Raw genomic sequence first — 13,498 nt, 5'->3', positions numbered from 1 at the left:
AAAGACAGGTAAGCACCAAGTAGAGGAGAGGCAACGGTTCTCAAGAGGCTGCCTTCAGAACCTTCAGCTCAATGGCAAATTCCAAGAGTAATCATTCATTCAAAAATATCCATAGAATAAAACTGTGCTGCAAACTGTACTCTTTCATATTGCATAAGCATTCTGTAAAGGAGCGGGCATTCTTCTGCTAGCACAGAAAAGAATACGCAAGCCCTCATATCAGAGCACCCTACTTTTCTTCTGGTTTAAAGGTGAAATTTTAAAGGAAATTTTTTAACAGTTTGTTCTGCATTATTAATAAATTACTATGTAAACAATTAAATTTTTACCAGAACCAAGAAAATTGAACTATAAAATGAGTCAAATGGGTTGTCTTCACAACCTCAATTTTGCTCAAGAACACTGGGTATTCTTAGCGTTAATAACAGATCACATCCTTCTGCAGGTTTTTCAACTGACATCTTAATTTTAAACCTAAGAGATTCTTCTTGGCAGGGTCTCCAAGAGCAGGGAAGGGGAGAAAATGAGCTGAAGAAGTTCCGCTGAGATTCAAGAATAAGGAACCTTGGTAACTATCGCTCTCCTCTCCTTCCCCACAATATCAGATGGGAGAAAGATAGTAACTGATGTCTGCAAGAGAAAAAGGGAACTAAGAAGATATTTTCTTTGCTCTAAGGTCCACATCAGAACTTGCTGGTACAGCTCCTTGGGGATTACAACCGCATCAACTTCCCTCCTGCTTATTTTAGAGTTAGCTTTTGCCAAACTGCTGCACTAGTTTCTCACATGGCTTTTATCCATAAAATCCTCAAAGCGCTTTTCCTTGGAGAGTTACTTTTGGAAAAATGACAATTCAGCCAAAATTCTTTAGAAAATTAAGAACAAATGCAAAAGGCCTTGGATGTATTCTGACTATGCATATTCCAGTTTGCACATTTTAAAGTGTGCAATAAAGATTACCTCAGATTTAGAATCAGAGAATCATATAGGTTGGAAGGGACATATGGGGGTCATTCAGTCCAACCTTCTGCTCAAAGCATGTCCCATTACAACAGGTTGCTCGGGGCCATGTCCAGCTGGGTTCGAGCCTCTCCAAGGATGGGAATTCAGCGGTCTCTCTCTGGGCAACCTGTTCCTAAAAGGGACTTCCCTCCCTCCCCCCCACCCCCATACCAAATTAGAAATTCTCATTTTCCACCTGGTGCCCGTTGTCCCATGTCTTTTCATCATATGCCTCTGAGAAAAATTTGGCTCTGTCCTCCCTACACCCTACCAGCAGGTAGCTGTAGACAACAATAAGGTCTCCCTGAAGCCTTTTCTTCTCCCCAGCTGAACAAACTGAGCTCTCCAAGCCTCCCGTTGTCTGTGCTGTGCTCCAGCCCCTGTTCACCCCAGGGGCTCTGCTTGGCTAGCTCCAGGACGTCACTGCTTGATGTGCACTAACTTAGGAGCCCCAAACCGGACATCATCTCACAAGTGGCAAATAGACGAGGAGTAACCGACTTCCTTGACCTCCTGGCTACGTTCATGGAAACGCAGCCCAGGATGCGGTGGCCTTCTTTGCTGCAAGAGCTTCCTGACTCAGGTTCAACTTGCTATCCACCAGGACCCAGAGGTAAGTTTGCAGTGCTGATTTCAAATCCATTCAGCTCCCAGCCTATCCTGCTGTTTTGGGTTATTCCTCCCCAGGGCCAGGACTTTGCACTGGCCTTTGTTAAACTTCAGCAGTTTTCTATCAGTTCCTTTCTCCAGCCTATGGAGGCCCTTTTAGGTAGCTGTCCTGCCCTCCAGTGTATCAGTGGTCCCTCAGTTCGGTGTCATTTGCTAAGTTTCTGGGAGCGCAAAATCATCCAGGTCACTAATAAAGACATTAAACAGTAGCGCATGCAGTATCCCTGAGGGATACCATTGGTAAGAGGTCACCACCTGCACTTTGTGCCCCTCTTAAAACCCTCTGAACCTGACAGTTCAACCAATTTTCCATCCATCTTATTGTCCACTTCTCCAGATTGTATTTCACCAGTTTGGCTGCTAGGGATACTACGGGAGACCGCAGCCTTACTAAAGTCAAGGTATACAATATCTATTGCTTTTCCCTTATCCACAGAGCTATTCATCTAATTATAGAAGACAATCAGGTTAGTCAAGCACAATTTTCCCTTGGTGAATCCGCTAGCTATGCCTAATCATCATCTTGTCCCTCACATGACTGGATATGGCTTTAAGGAGCGTTTGCTCCAACACTTTCGCAGGGACTGAGGCGAGGCTGACCCCGATCTTCCTTCTTGATCTTCTTGCAGATGGGTATAACAGTTGTCTTTTTCCAGTCATCAGGAACCTCCCCCAACTGCCATGACCTTTGAAAGATGATAGAAAGCAGTCTTTCAATGACATCAGTCACCTTCCTCAGCCACCCTGTAGTCCCACGGCCTTGTATATGTCTAATCCACTCACATGCTCCCTAACTGTATCTTTCTCTACAGTGGGAAATGCTTCATTCCCAAGTTTCTGCTGGTAAGCTCTGGGAACTGGGAGTCCGGAGGGCAGATGCCACCAGTGAAAACCAAAATCAGCTAAGAGTGGGGCCAACGTTTACCATTCCCTTCCTTTGGTTCTGATGTACTTGTAAAAATCCTTTTTGTTGCCCTTCACATCTCTAGCTAATTTCAACTCCAGGTGAGCTGTGGCCTTCCTAACTCTGGCCCCGAACACTCAAACAATACTCATACTCTTACGTTGCTCCTGGACAGCCCATGCCCGTTTCTAGCTTCTGTTTACTTCGCTTTTGCATTTGAGCTCCATGAGGAGTTCCTTATTTCAAGCACAGTAGCTTATTTTGGACAAGTTAGCCCCACACAAGAGATACTAAGTTAGTCTCCTAAAGCATGAGAGGAAGTGCTCATGCATTTCTCATGGTGATGAAGGTACTACAAATTCATTTACAGGATTAAAAAGTTAACGCTTCTTGAATAACTGGAAGAGTAATCTGTGAGACAAAGGTCAACTCTTCACACGGGTGTCTTGTTGCATAATGACTACATAATATGCTCAGTTTGTGTGTCATATCTAGTCTTGGGTTCACTGTTTTAAGCTACTGTTGGGGAATCTGTCTTCATTTAGCACATTCTTCCTGCCTTTTCTGCTGTGCTTCAAGCTTCCTGAATGAACCTTTCCTGGAGAGTGCATTGCAGATCTGCTGATGAGCTTTGTCTAGCACATGGAGTCCCTGTGCAAGAAAGAGGCAGAGATGCTACACGATAAATCACATGATGGGGGAGCCCAAAGCGATAGGCAGAATAGCGAGCCTCTTGCTCAACAGACACAACACATTGCACTAAGGCACCTAACATAGCTCTGAAGGTCAGGACTACTGCTGCAACGTTCGTTGAACTTCGTCTTTCAGCCCATACCCAGTCCCAGAAAGAATACAGTAGACTTGCAGCCGCTGCTGCAGCGGTGGGTTAGAGAGAACTGATTTCTAATTGGAAGGGATGGTGAAAAGTCAAGAAAAGTCCCCAAAGCAGATAGAGGGATGGAGGCCAAGATCTAGATGCTTAATTAAGAAAATTCATTTAGGCTCTGGAATTATTCATAGAGAAGAGTTGAGAGCTGGGCATATCACAGAAACAGGAACACTTTGTTGGCAGCCTGAAACATGTGCCCAAAACGTAAGAGGTGATTTGGCATCTGTCTGCATTGCAATTTTGAAAGAATGATGAGGAAGTCTTCGATCAGCAGTTAATGAACTTAGACCACAAAGCACGCACACAGAAAAGAGAAGCAAAAGGAAAGGTAGAAAAAAAGTTCATATCTTAGGGCTTTTACATTCAGTTTCACCCTTTGTCAACAGCCACGAAGGATGCAAACCTGCAACAACACGCCAAAAAGCCATGTCACGAGAACACCTACTCAGATTTCCTACTGCCACGTGCAAGCGGTGCATAGAGGTAGCAGCTTCCTGACAGAAATCTCTCTCATTTTTACAGAGGAAGTGAAGGTCTCACGAGCTCATGAAGGACCCATGAGCTTACGGAGGCTAATGAGATTAAAGGTATGTTACTGTTCAGGTTCTTTCTTGATCTCCTTTCAGCTGACTAGGCGTGGTCTCTGTTACATTCCCAGTGCTCTTTGGTTCTATAAAGCCCATGGAACACAGTCTCTTTTTGAAGGATATCAAGCAAAACCAGGTCAAGTGCAGAGATGTGCAATTTATTTATGTAGATTCCCTGAAATACAGAGCATTGACTTCTGTTTCACCTAGAACATTTTAGCAGTGCTCATGTAAGACACAAATCCTTCAGTTATGTCCAGAGAGACTTAAGAAAGATCATGACCCCCAGCAAGGAGTTAATCAGCTGCAATAATAACTATAGGGTCAGAATCCCATGCAGCAATTTAAGACTTCACTTTTACTGCTAATGAAAAGTACAATTGCATATCGAAACACTTCATAATATTAAGTCATTGCTCCTTACATGTTCTCCTGACACACTGTTAAATTTCACCCTATAATATGATTAGTTTGCGTATGTAACCATATAGCATTGTAATACAGTATTACCATTGCTAGTAACAAGCCACAAGCTTTGTACTGAATTTGCAAGGCCTCAGGACTGAGGCACGTCAGGCTTGCTCTGTCAGAAATTTTCTTGACCTGCCTCTAGTTTGGTTTAGCTGTAACAGCAATTCTTACTGTCCAGGCATATATGACTTCTTATTGTCCAGGCATATACGGCTAATTTGTTTCACTTTTGTTTATTTTTGTGTGGTTCAGCCATAGTTTTATATAGATATTCTACGTAGATTGCTAAGACATTTACAATTCTGCAGTGAAATTCCCTTGCTTCGTTTGCATCCTTTGCAAGCAATTGTTTCATAATGCATGTACTGTGTATCCTTGGGATATTTCATTAAGAGCAACACCTGCTATTGAGGCATTTAAAAATCCCTTGTTTTTCTGAAAATGAAATGCCTATCAAAACTATGTTGGGGGGAGGGTTTTTTGTTGTTGAAATAATCAAATTTAAATTAAAATCATGTACTTTGGCTATAATCCTGCAGGACCCAATTCTGCACCCTGGATATATGTATCTCCATTAATTCCTAATTCCTGAGAACATTTATTTGACCATGTGCACAGGCTGGAGTTAAGTGGATAATTCCTTCCCATGCTTGTACCCCCCTCCAGTCTATACAGAGCAACTTGAGAACTGTATTTGAAAAGCAAAAGCAAGCGACACATGTAATTATTACGTGCCCAAATCAATGTTCTACTATGGGCACTTAAATCTACTTCCCAATCAATAGTGTTTTGAGTGAAGGGGTGTGCATGTGTACGAGCGCGCACGTTCTGCTCTGAGATCTTCTCTAAATAGCATCACCAATGAAATACCTATTACAGTCCTGCAGTCCTTCCTGTTCCAAAGGTTCAGTTCAGATATTCAATACACAAAATCTGTCTCTAACCTTAGCATTCACGTTCTCTACCATTTCTTAGGGGTATATTTCAGCAGATCACTTCTACTGCACCCGAGGCGTCTGTGTGCAGATGTTGTTAGAAACAGATGTAAGCATGGATTGTTTACACCAACCACGGAACCGCAAAACTACCGAAACCAAAGATACATCAAAGGCATTACACCTAAGATCTTACGCTGCTTTTGCACGGCACCTTCTATTTGAGGACTGCAGAGTGCTGTACTGAATTTAGCCTTGCAGCACCACAGAGTATCCTACCTCGCACTGTTATCTTTACTTTTATAGCTGTGTTTGTACCAGCTACTGTCACAAGGTGAGATAGCTCTTGTCCAGGTAAAATTAACACCGAGCACACCTACCACGTGAAAACCACATCCTGGGCTCCTTACGCAGCACCAGTTTTGGAACGCGTCTATTAAATGTTATTCTTGTATTTCCACCCATGCATCAGAGGCTCCTTCATAACACAAACCATTCAAGAATGGCGCTCTGATGGGAAAAATTTAACTCACCAGGGATTTTAATGTCTAGGAAACAGACATTTTTCTTCCCTCTTACAAATAATCAAGGTGAAAGATAAGGGAGTACTTTTTCATGCATGGAACAGTACATTTTTAATGCTAATCCTGCAGGGTCTTTGAAATTGTATTTCTCTAACAACCCAAGACAAAAACAACCCCCAACTCAGAGAGGAATGGGATTAGGATTTAGAGCATGAACACTATGTATTTTTTTAAATAAAGAGCAAAAAAAACTTCACAATATTTGTCAAGGGAAGAAACCTGTAATTCATAAAAGGCTTAGTACTAGAAATCAGTTATGCTTGTTTTGAGAAAAATAACCGCAGTGAACACAGATAGCGTTATCTCAGATTAGAGTCCTAATCAGGCCGTGCGATCTTCACTGTTTCATGAAGACTTGCAGTTATGCTGGCTGTGTTTCTGCAGACCCTCCCTTTCTTGAGGCTGTTAAAATTGTACGTTTAGTTTACTGTGAAACAAAACCGACACGGCCATGAATCACGTAAATTGATGAAAACCACATAAAGCACCACCTGCTTAGGTCACCAGCCAAAGCAACCCGGGGAACACACTGGGCTACATCAAGGCTCCCATCCCATTTTCACGCAAGACAAATGGCTTCTTGGCGGGGCGCTGCTTGTTTTCGTGTTTAAGTGGGTCACTACGGAGAAGCTTGGCCACGGTGCTGAGGTGGAAGAATGAACGAGTAAGAGGGCACAGGCTGGGGGAGCAGAGCGTTAAGCACCGTCCTTCAGTGCGAGATAGGTCCAGTCATTTTCACAATTCAAAGGCCAACACCTACAGCCTTCGCGTCCTGCAGCTTCTTCTCCGCGCTCCCTTGTGCCAGGGCCGGCATTCGTGCGGCCACACGGCACGCTCCTTTTCTTATTTGGCTCCCCTCACCACCACCTCGACTTCGCACCGTTTTAATCGCTTCACCCAGGGGCCACATGAAGGTTAGCTCCCGCATAAAGAAAAGGGTGGAAATGACCTTTTCAGCAGCAGTGCAAACATATGCCACACTATCCTGGCTGTGGAATTTAACTCAATTCTTCATACGCTTTCCAATTATTTGCAATGGTTTTAACATAGAATAAATCTTCCAAGCAAAAGACTTTGGCTGGGCCTATAATAGGACAGCAAGTGGAGCTCTGTCAATTAAGGCTCCTGTGTATATATTTAAATAATAATAATAAAATAAGATTGGTACTCATTTCAAAAGGAAAATTACACAAAGTTTCAGAAGAAAATTAAAACCTGATTTTAGTGCCTGCTACCTTTTAGAAGCTTAATAAACAGTCTAAACCTGTGCTGCTGCTGCTGCCACCATTTATCAGGGAATGCACAAAATAGCCTGCCTCTATGCATTTAGCACAGGAAAAATACAAGGCACGTGCTGTTACTGCCCATGCTGCTGGCTTTGTGTTGGGTTCCCCCCCCCCGCCCCTTTTCTTTGTTAACTTCCTGCAGATTACCTATATCGTAGGTTTTACAAAATATTTGTAAAATAGCAAAAACAAAACACCATTAAAAATACCTTAAACAACAGAATTAGGACAGTAAAAGAGAACCTGCCAGATCAAGGCACAACTCAGCAAGTAAATCCAAGCCAACCTGATAAACTATACTAAACCGAAAAAAGAAAATACAACGGAGCTGCAACCAATAGAAGGGAAGAATCATACCAAATACATCTCATTTAATTTAACTTTTGTACAGCACAAAGACAGTTCAATCATAAATATTCAGCCATAAGATTATAAACACTTCTACAGAGTTTGCTGACTAGCAACTGCTCTAGGCCTGATGCAGTTCATGTCTTTATTCTGAATCTGTAGAAAGTCTCACAGAGAACTGTGGGCAGAGAAATACTTCCCTCTCCCCAGACAGGAGGATGAGGTAACCTGCAGTTTACTTTAGCCCAGGGTAAGTTATACACATAATAGAATAAAGAGCAAATATCAAACACCTCTCAGAGGAGCAGCTAAGGAGCAGTACCTCTAAAGATCCACAGGACATTGTCTGCTCCCTCCAGTAACAGCTGGAGAGTGAAAAGGGCAAAGCAAACAGTTAGGGAAAGCTCCTCATCAAACTTACCCCCGCACAGAAGATGAAAGCCCTCAACCCACCCTAAGGAAAAATTCTTCCTTTTCCAAAACATCCAAGCAGCTTTTTCAGCACACAGTTACTAGCTGTTGGGGACAAGAACCAAAAAAAAGAAAAAATGCAACTACTTACCAGGTAGAGAGGAAAGAAATTGCAGGCTCCACCACCACACTCCTGGAGTATGTAACAGCTCCCTATGAGCTGCAGCTGGTAGGCTCTTCCAGATTTAAAGAGCTAGCAAAATGTTGCTGAAGAGAGAGACAGAAAAGAAAGAGTTAGTGCTAATCTGTCAAAGGAAAGATAGTTCCTTAAAAACCCTGTGATACCTGGCTGTGGAAGGAGTCTGACATACTTTAACCCTAGAATACTATCAGAACTGTTTGGTTTAATTTGTGTTGTGCTTGTCGTCTGGCTCATATCTTAAAGAAGACATAGTACGATTTGCATCAAATCCATCATGACAGCCTAAAAAATCTATTCTAGCATTCTTCATATAATTCGAAATTACTTTGGACCCATACTTACATGTTTTGGATCCAGATTTCTATGCTGTAGGCCTGAATTGAAACTAACTTTAAACTTGGTTAGTTGTGTTTTTGCAGAAAATCGAGACCAGTACGGATGCCTCACCTGAGAATCTGCGTAGGTGTTTCAAATGGCTTTCGTAAACATTTCTAAGTCCTACTATGCCACAGCTGAACTGCTGACATCACCTGGGCTATCCTGGGAAAAGCAATCTGTCACTGCCTATTTAAAAGCCTCACCTATTTTGGCCTTGCTTGCTACAGCACTCTAGGGAAGCATGTGATCAGGACATTGTTTTCAGCTGTGGTTATGAAACAGAATATTTGTAACACACTAAATCAAAGATTTTTCCTCTTTATTCTGTGGATGTTCAAATTTACTATTCTCAGTAGTCTACTTCAATTGAGTTCAGTCAGCGCATTCACACTTTTAAAGACTGGGTCTCTGTAGAATCTGGGTCTTATATATTATAATGAGGAAAACTATAAATTAGGTTACCAAAATAATATGGGCAGACAAGTTTAGAACTCGGAAAGGTATTTATGGGCATACTAAAAAATCTTGCCGCTGTTGAAGAACTCTATGGCACTGTTTCCTACGACATTTTTGCTGACGCATACAGATGATAACAAAATGTGCTTTCACCATGGGCGTGTTTTCCCCTCTGATTTTATACTCAAAACTAGCAGTCTGGCTGCTGTGTGAAACCATCCAAAAGATATCAGAAATTACTTGCTTGCTCCACACAGTAGGGTGAGACTGTGAAGTGAATAACTACGGCGATCTGTTATGTGCCAAGCAAAAGGAAAGCCATACTAGTTTGTGTTAATGAAGCACCTACACATATGTGTACTTCCAAAGCCTGGAAATCCAAGAAGGCAGGCCAAATTGCGTTCTCATTTACATGCAGACCGCCTCAGTGACACTGGGTCACTGAATAACTCACTTCAGCGACTGTGCTAGAGTAAATCAGGCTCTATTTAAATTAGAGAGGACCAAACCTCGGGAGGTTGCTAGTAGCCTATTTCATATATTGCAGGATAAAATTTTGGGTCATAATAATTAACCTTAAATGGAGAAACTGTTGGCTGTGCAAATATAGCAATCATCTTTTTAAATGTTGCTCAAGTTTGCCAAGTTGTTGTCCAGTAGTGAGAAGTTGCATGGATGGCCTGACAGAATTCAAGACTGTATTTCACAACATGGCCCTAAAAGCCAATAAATGAGATTCCCTTCAAATCTGATTTACAGTCTTACATGAAAAGCCAATATATATATAGTTGATGACAGGAATGTATATGAGCTACAATAGCACAGGTATTAGCATATATACAAACCATAGAGTTCTTTTTGAGTACTGTCCACGCCAATCACTTTCAGATAATGTAGATCCTCGTTATAAATGTTCAAGGGTTTTGTTTTGTTTTTTTAAACTGCTAACCTCATCAGCAGCAAAGCATTTACAGTTTAAAGAGAAAGCTCTACCAGGTGAAGGGTCTGTTTGAATATTTGCATGCATTTTAACGAGTCAGTTATAAGGCTTTTTTAGTTGTTAGAAAAACCGTCATGTACTGAAATAGTCTGAAGTTGTAGCAAGCCACAAGGTCTATCAGTGTGTAAGAACTCTCTAGGGGGTGGAGGTACTGCATCCTTTACGTTACTTAGTCCATGCAACAAAATGATTTTTTTCCTTCCTGTTCTTTTATGATTAGAAACAGGGATGCATTTTATTTAGAGAGGCTGAGCATATTATTTACCCATTCCATGGCTTAGGAAACCTTTCTTTACTATTTGCATGTCACACTGTGTGTCTGTCCTATTATCTGAGTGGTACGCAAATGACCAGAGAAGTGCCAAACACTGTAACTGTGACATCCTATGAAATAGCACAATGACTTTTATTGCATTGAAAATTCTTTTTGATTTGAAGAATGCTGGTGAGAAAGTGCTCTGTAATGACAATACAGGATGCATTTTGATCTCACTAGAGAGAAACATATTTTCAGTTGGACTATTAGAAAGCTTGTAAAGATAGAAAAGTACCTAGTGAAGCGGATGAAAACATTTCCATTGATTTAATTAAAATTGAAGTGGACCCTCTTTACTCATTATCAGTTGGGAGTAGAGACTCTTGCTTGTATCCAATACTACTGCAAACCACAAATAATTTTAGTGAAGTCTCTGTAGGACTATATATGTTGTGCCATAATCTACTTCAATGAGTAAAGGCATCAGAACCATTTTGATTGTTTGATCAAAGGCTTGATTTTAAAGAAGTTCTGGAAGAGAGAATTTTTCATGTTATTTTGATCCTGGTGATTGAAATTTAGGACTCGTCCTACGCAGAACTTCTGCAGTGCTGTACAGCCATGAGTGGAGCATAAAGCACTCGGGCTCTTTGGGGAGAACCTGTGGTTCACTGTTGGTAATCCTTTCGCGCTGCAGTCTGCATTTGCTGGAGCAGACTGCATTTCGGAGCTGCGCTCACAAGGCGGGATGATGCCATTTTCCTGTATACAATGTCAGAGCTCACACAGCAGTGAAGACAGAGTTTAAAAGGATTTGATGGTTTTTGTACTGAAAACTGCAAATTGCTCACAGACAGGGAGACTACTAACTGTTTGAAGAGACAGTGTAGTATCAAAGCAGGGGAATATCTTAGTGGTTGTTGTAATGGAAAACACTTTATAAGGGATAACATTTCCTAGTAGACCTGGTGATTAGATTCAGGAAGATTAATTTATTCAACACTTTACTAGCAGTTGTGGATCTGAATCTTTCTCATGTCTAACTACGCCACATCATCCATAGCTCCCAGGTACCAAGTGATAAACGAATGGTTCTTGCATGCCCCCCTCAAATACCCTGATAGAGTGGGGCAAGAGGCTCTTCTCTTAACAACCTGTGTGTGAGCCCTCATAAAAGCATGCTTCCTGTCTGCCTCTGAGATTCTGCAGCTTTCAGTTTCCTTTCTGAGAGATAAGAATAATCAGTTTTTTTTTTTTTTGAAATCAGATACAAATAGGATACTGAAAATCTGAGACAAATATAAAAATGGGAAGCTGCTCTGGAAAATTTTTAGCATATAACCAAGCCATAGGACACATTTATAGACCAGAAGATAGGTTAGTATATTGCATTACCTTTGCAGGGTTTTTTTTTTTTACAAGATAATAAACAATACCCACAGAATAAAACAAGTGGAAGTGTGTGTGTGTGTATGTTTGATTGTTTTATATCCATGTATACATGTTTTATATCCATCTCCTGTGATGTCACTAAAGATACCTTAACTGTTTGGCTTCCTTACTTCCATCTTTCTTCTTCATGACAATTATGTATAAATCCCTTCTCTTCATCCGCTGTTCTATTTTCTGTCAGATACGAATCCATCTGAATTATTTAATAAGAAGTATTTTCAATAGAATTTCTTTCAACAGTGTGGCTTTCCACAGGCGGGTGTCCAAAACATTTGTTCCTGGAAATCAAATAGTGCTATAATTAATATAGGAGAAATGCCCCAGGATATGTTCTTGTCTTTGTGCACTGCAAACAAGGCATTTGTTTTATATAAATATAAATGTGCCACAGGTCAGGAGGAGAATGTGGGATTAGTAGGAGAGGCTGCAGAGATGAATTTGAGCCAGAAAGATTCTTATATTTGAGAAAAGCTAAGCTAAAACAAAACAGGAAAAGGATTTCTAAAATTTGCTTTTGAGTATGCTGAAAAAACTACATTTTCATTTTATTGTTCTGCTAAACCACTCTGCATCTTTTATTGAGATAAGATGTTTTTCATGTTATGTAAAATTTATAGTTATATTTTTAAACTGATTTTTGCAGTAAAAAATTAAGTGAAATGGTAAAGTACATGAAAAACTTCTTTCTATAAAAATCCAATGATAGTTGTGCTAACCCAGGAATGAGTGCAACAGAGCAGAGAAGGCATATTCACAACGCAGTGACAAATCTCTGATAGTAAAATGTACCTGATATTTCAGGGGAAGATTCTGAAATTTAGTAATCAGTTACAGAGAAATCTACTTTGGAGAAAAAAAATGTGTCTGCCTTTGCAAATATTTCTCTGAAATGTATGAGCTCGTCCTCCAATTTAAAGGAATAAAATTCTGAATGTGATTCTGAAACATATATTCTTTTATCAGTTTAAGCATCCATTCAGAATGAGAATAACATCACGGATGACCTTACTTAGTACCCTGTTAAGCTTCTAACCCCAGTTACCTTGTGACAATGAGTTCAAAAAGTAATCGTATTTTCACATAGTTAATGTGCACCTCAGACAATGCACATCTCTTTATAGGTACCGGAACTTGAACATAAATTCTTAGCAAGCCCACAACCTCTCATGACTACCTCCTCCAGATACCACATGTAAAATGACAGGAAGAAACAAAGACAAAGAGTTCGTTGGATAAGTGGAAATTCTAAGAAAAAGTTATTTTCAACTTACTGGCACACACCTGCCTCTCCTGCTGCCGTGGAATTACAGATTGTGTGTGAGCGTATACGTATACATCTATATACCTCTTCCTTTATATAATTAAAAAGGTAACCTGTATGAATCATCTTCCCAAATTACTCAATTTTGATCTCAAAATCTCTCTTCATGAAACAGCTTTCCATATGCCATACACCTAATAATTCACACCGTTTGTTTCTGAACGCTCACTATTTCTTCATCCTTTTGGGGATCGAATCTGCAGAGAACGTTCCATTGATTTCCAATATGATACTTGTGTGCTTCATATCCTGCTCGTTATCCATCTTACCAAGTCTGCTTTCTTTAACTGGTGCTGTGAAGCGTAGAGTTCCTTTCAACTCGAGCTGTCTACAATGATAACTACTGT

The 13,498-nt window shown here is 40.7% G+C and overlaps 1 protein-coding gene across 1 annotated transcript in view; it reads right to left on the bottom strand.

Moving 5' to 3' along the window:
* Positions 1-13,498, bottom strand: part of VWC2 (von Willebrand factor C domain containing 2) — a 244,191-nt gene that overhangs the window by 100,612 nt on the left and 130,081 nt on the right. The window contains exons 5-6 of the mRNA XM_068936111.1: positions 11,919-12,108; positions 8,238-8,353 (exon numbers count right to left, since the gene is read on the bottom strand). The gene's annotated coding sequence lies outside the window, so the exon portion shown is untranslated. The remainder of the gene's footprint in view (positions 1-8,237; positions 8,354-11,918; positions 12,109-13,498) is intronic.

The sequence above is a fragment of the Struthio camelus genome, chromosome 2, assembly GCF_040807025.1.
Source record: "Struthio camelus isolate bStrCam1 chromosome 2, bStrCam1.hap1, whole genome shotgun sequence".
NCBI classification, from domain to species: Eukaryota; Metazoa; Chordata; class Aves; order Struthioniformes; family Struthionidae; genus Struthio; species Struthio camelus.
This window is presented reverse-complemented; position numbering and strand designations above follow the sequence as displayed.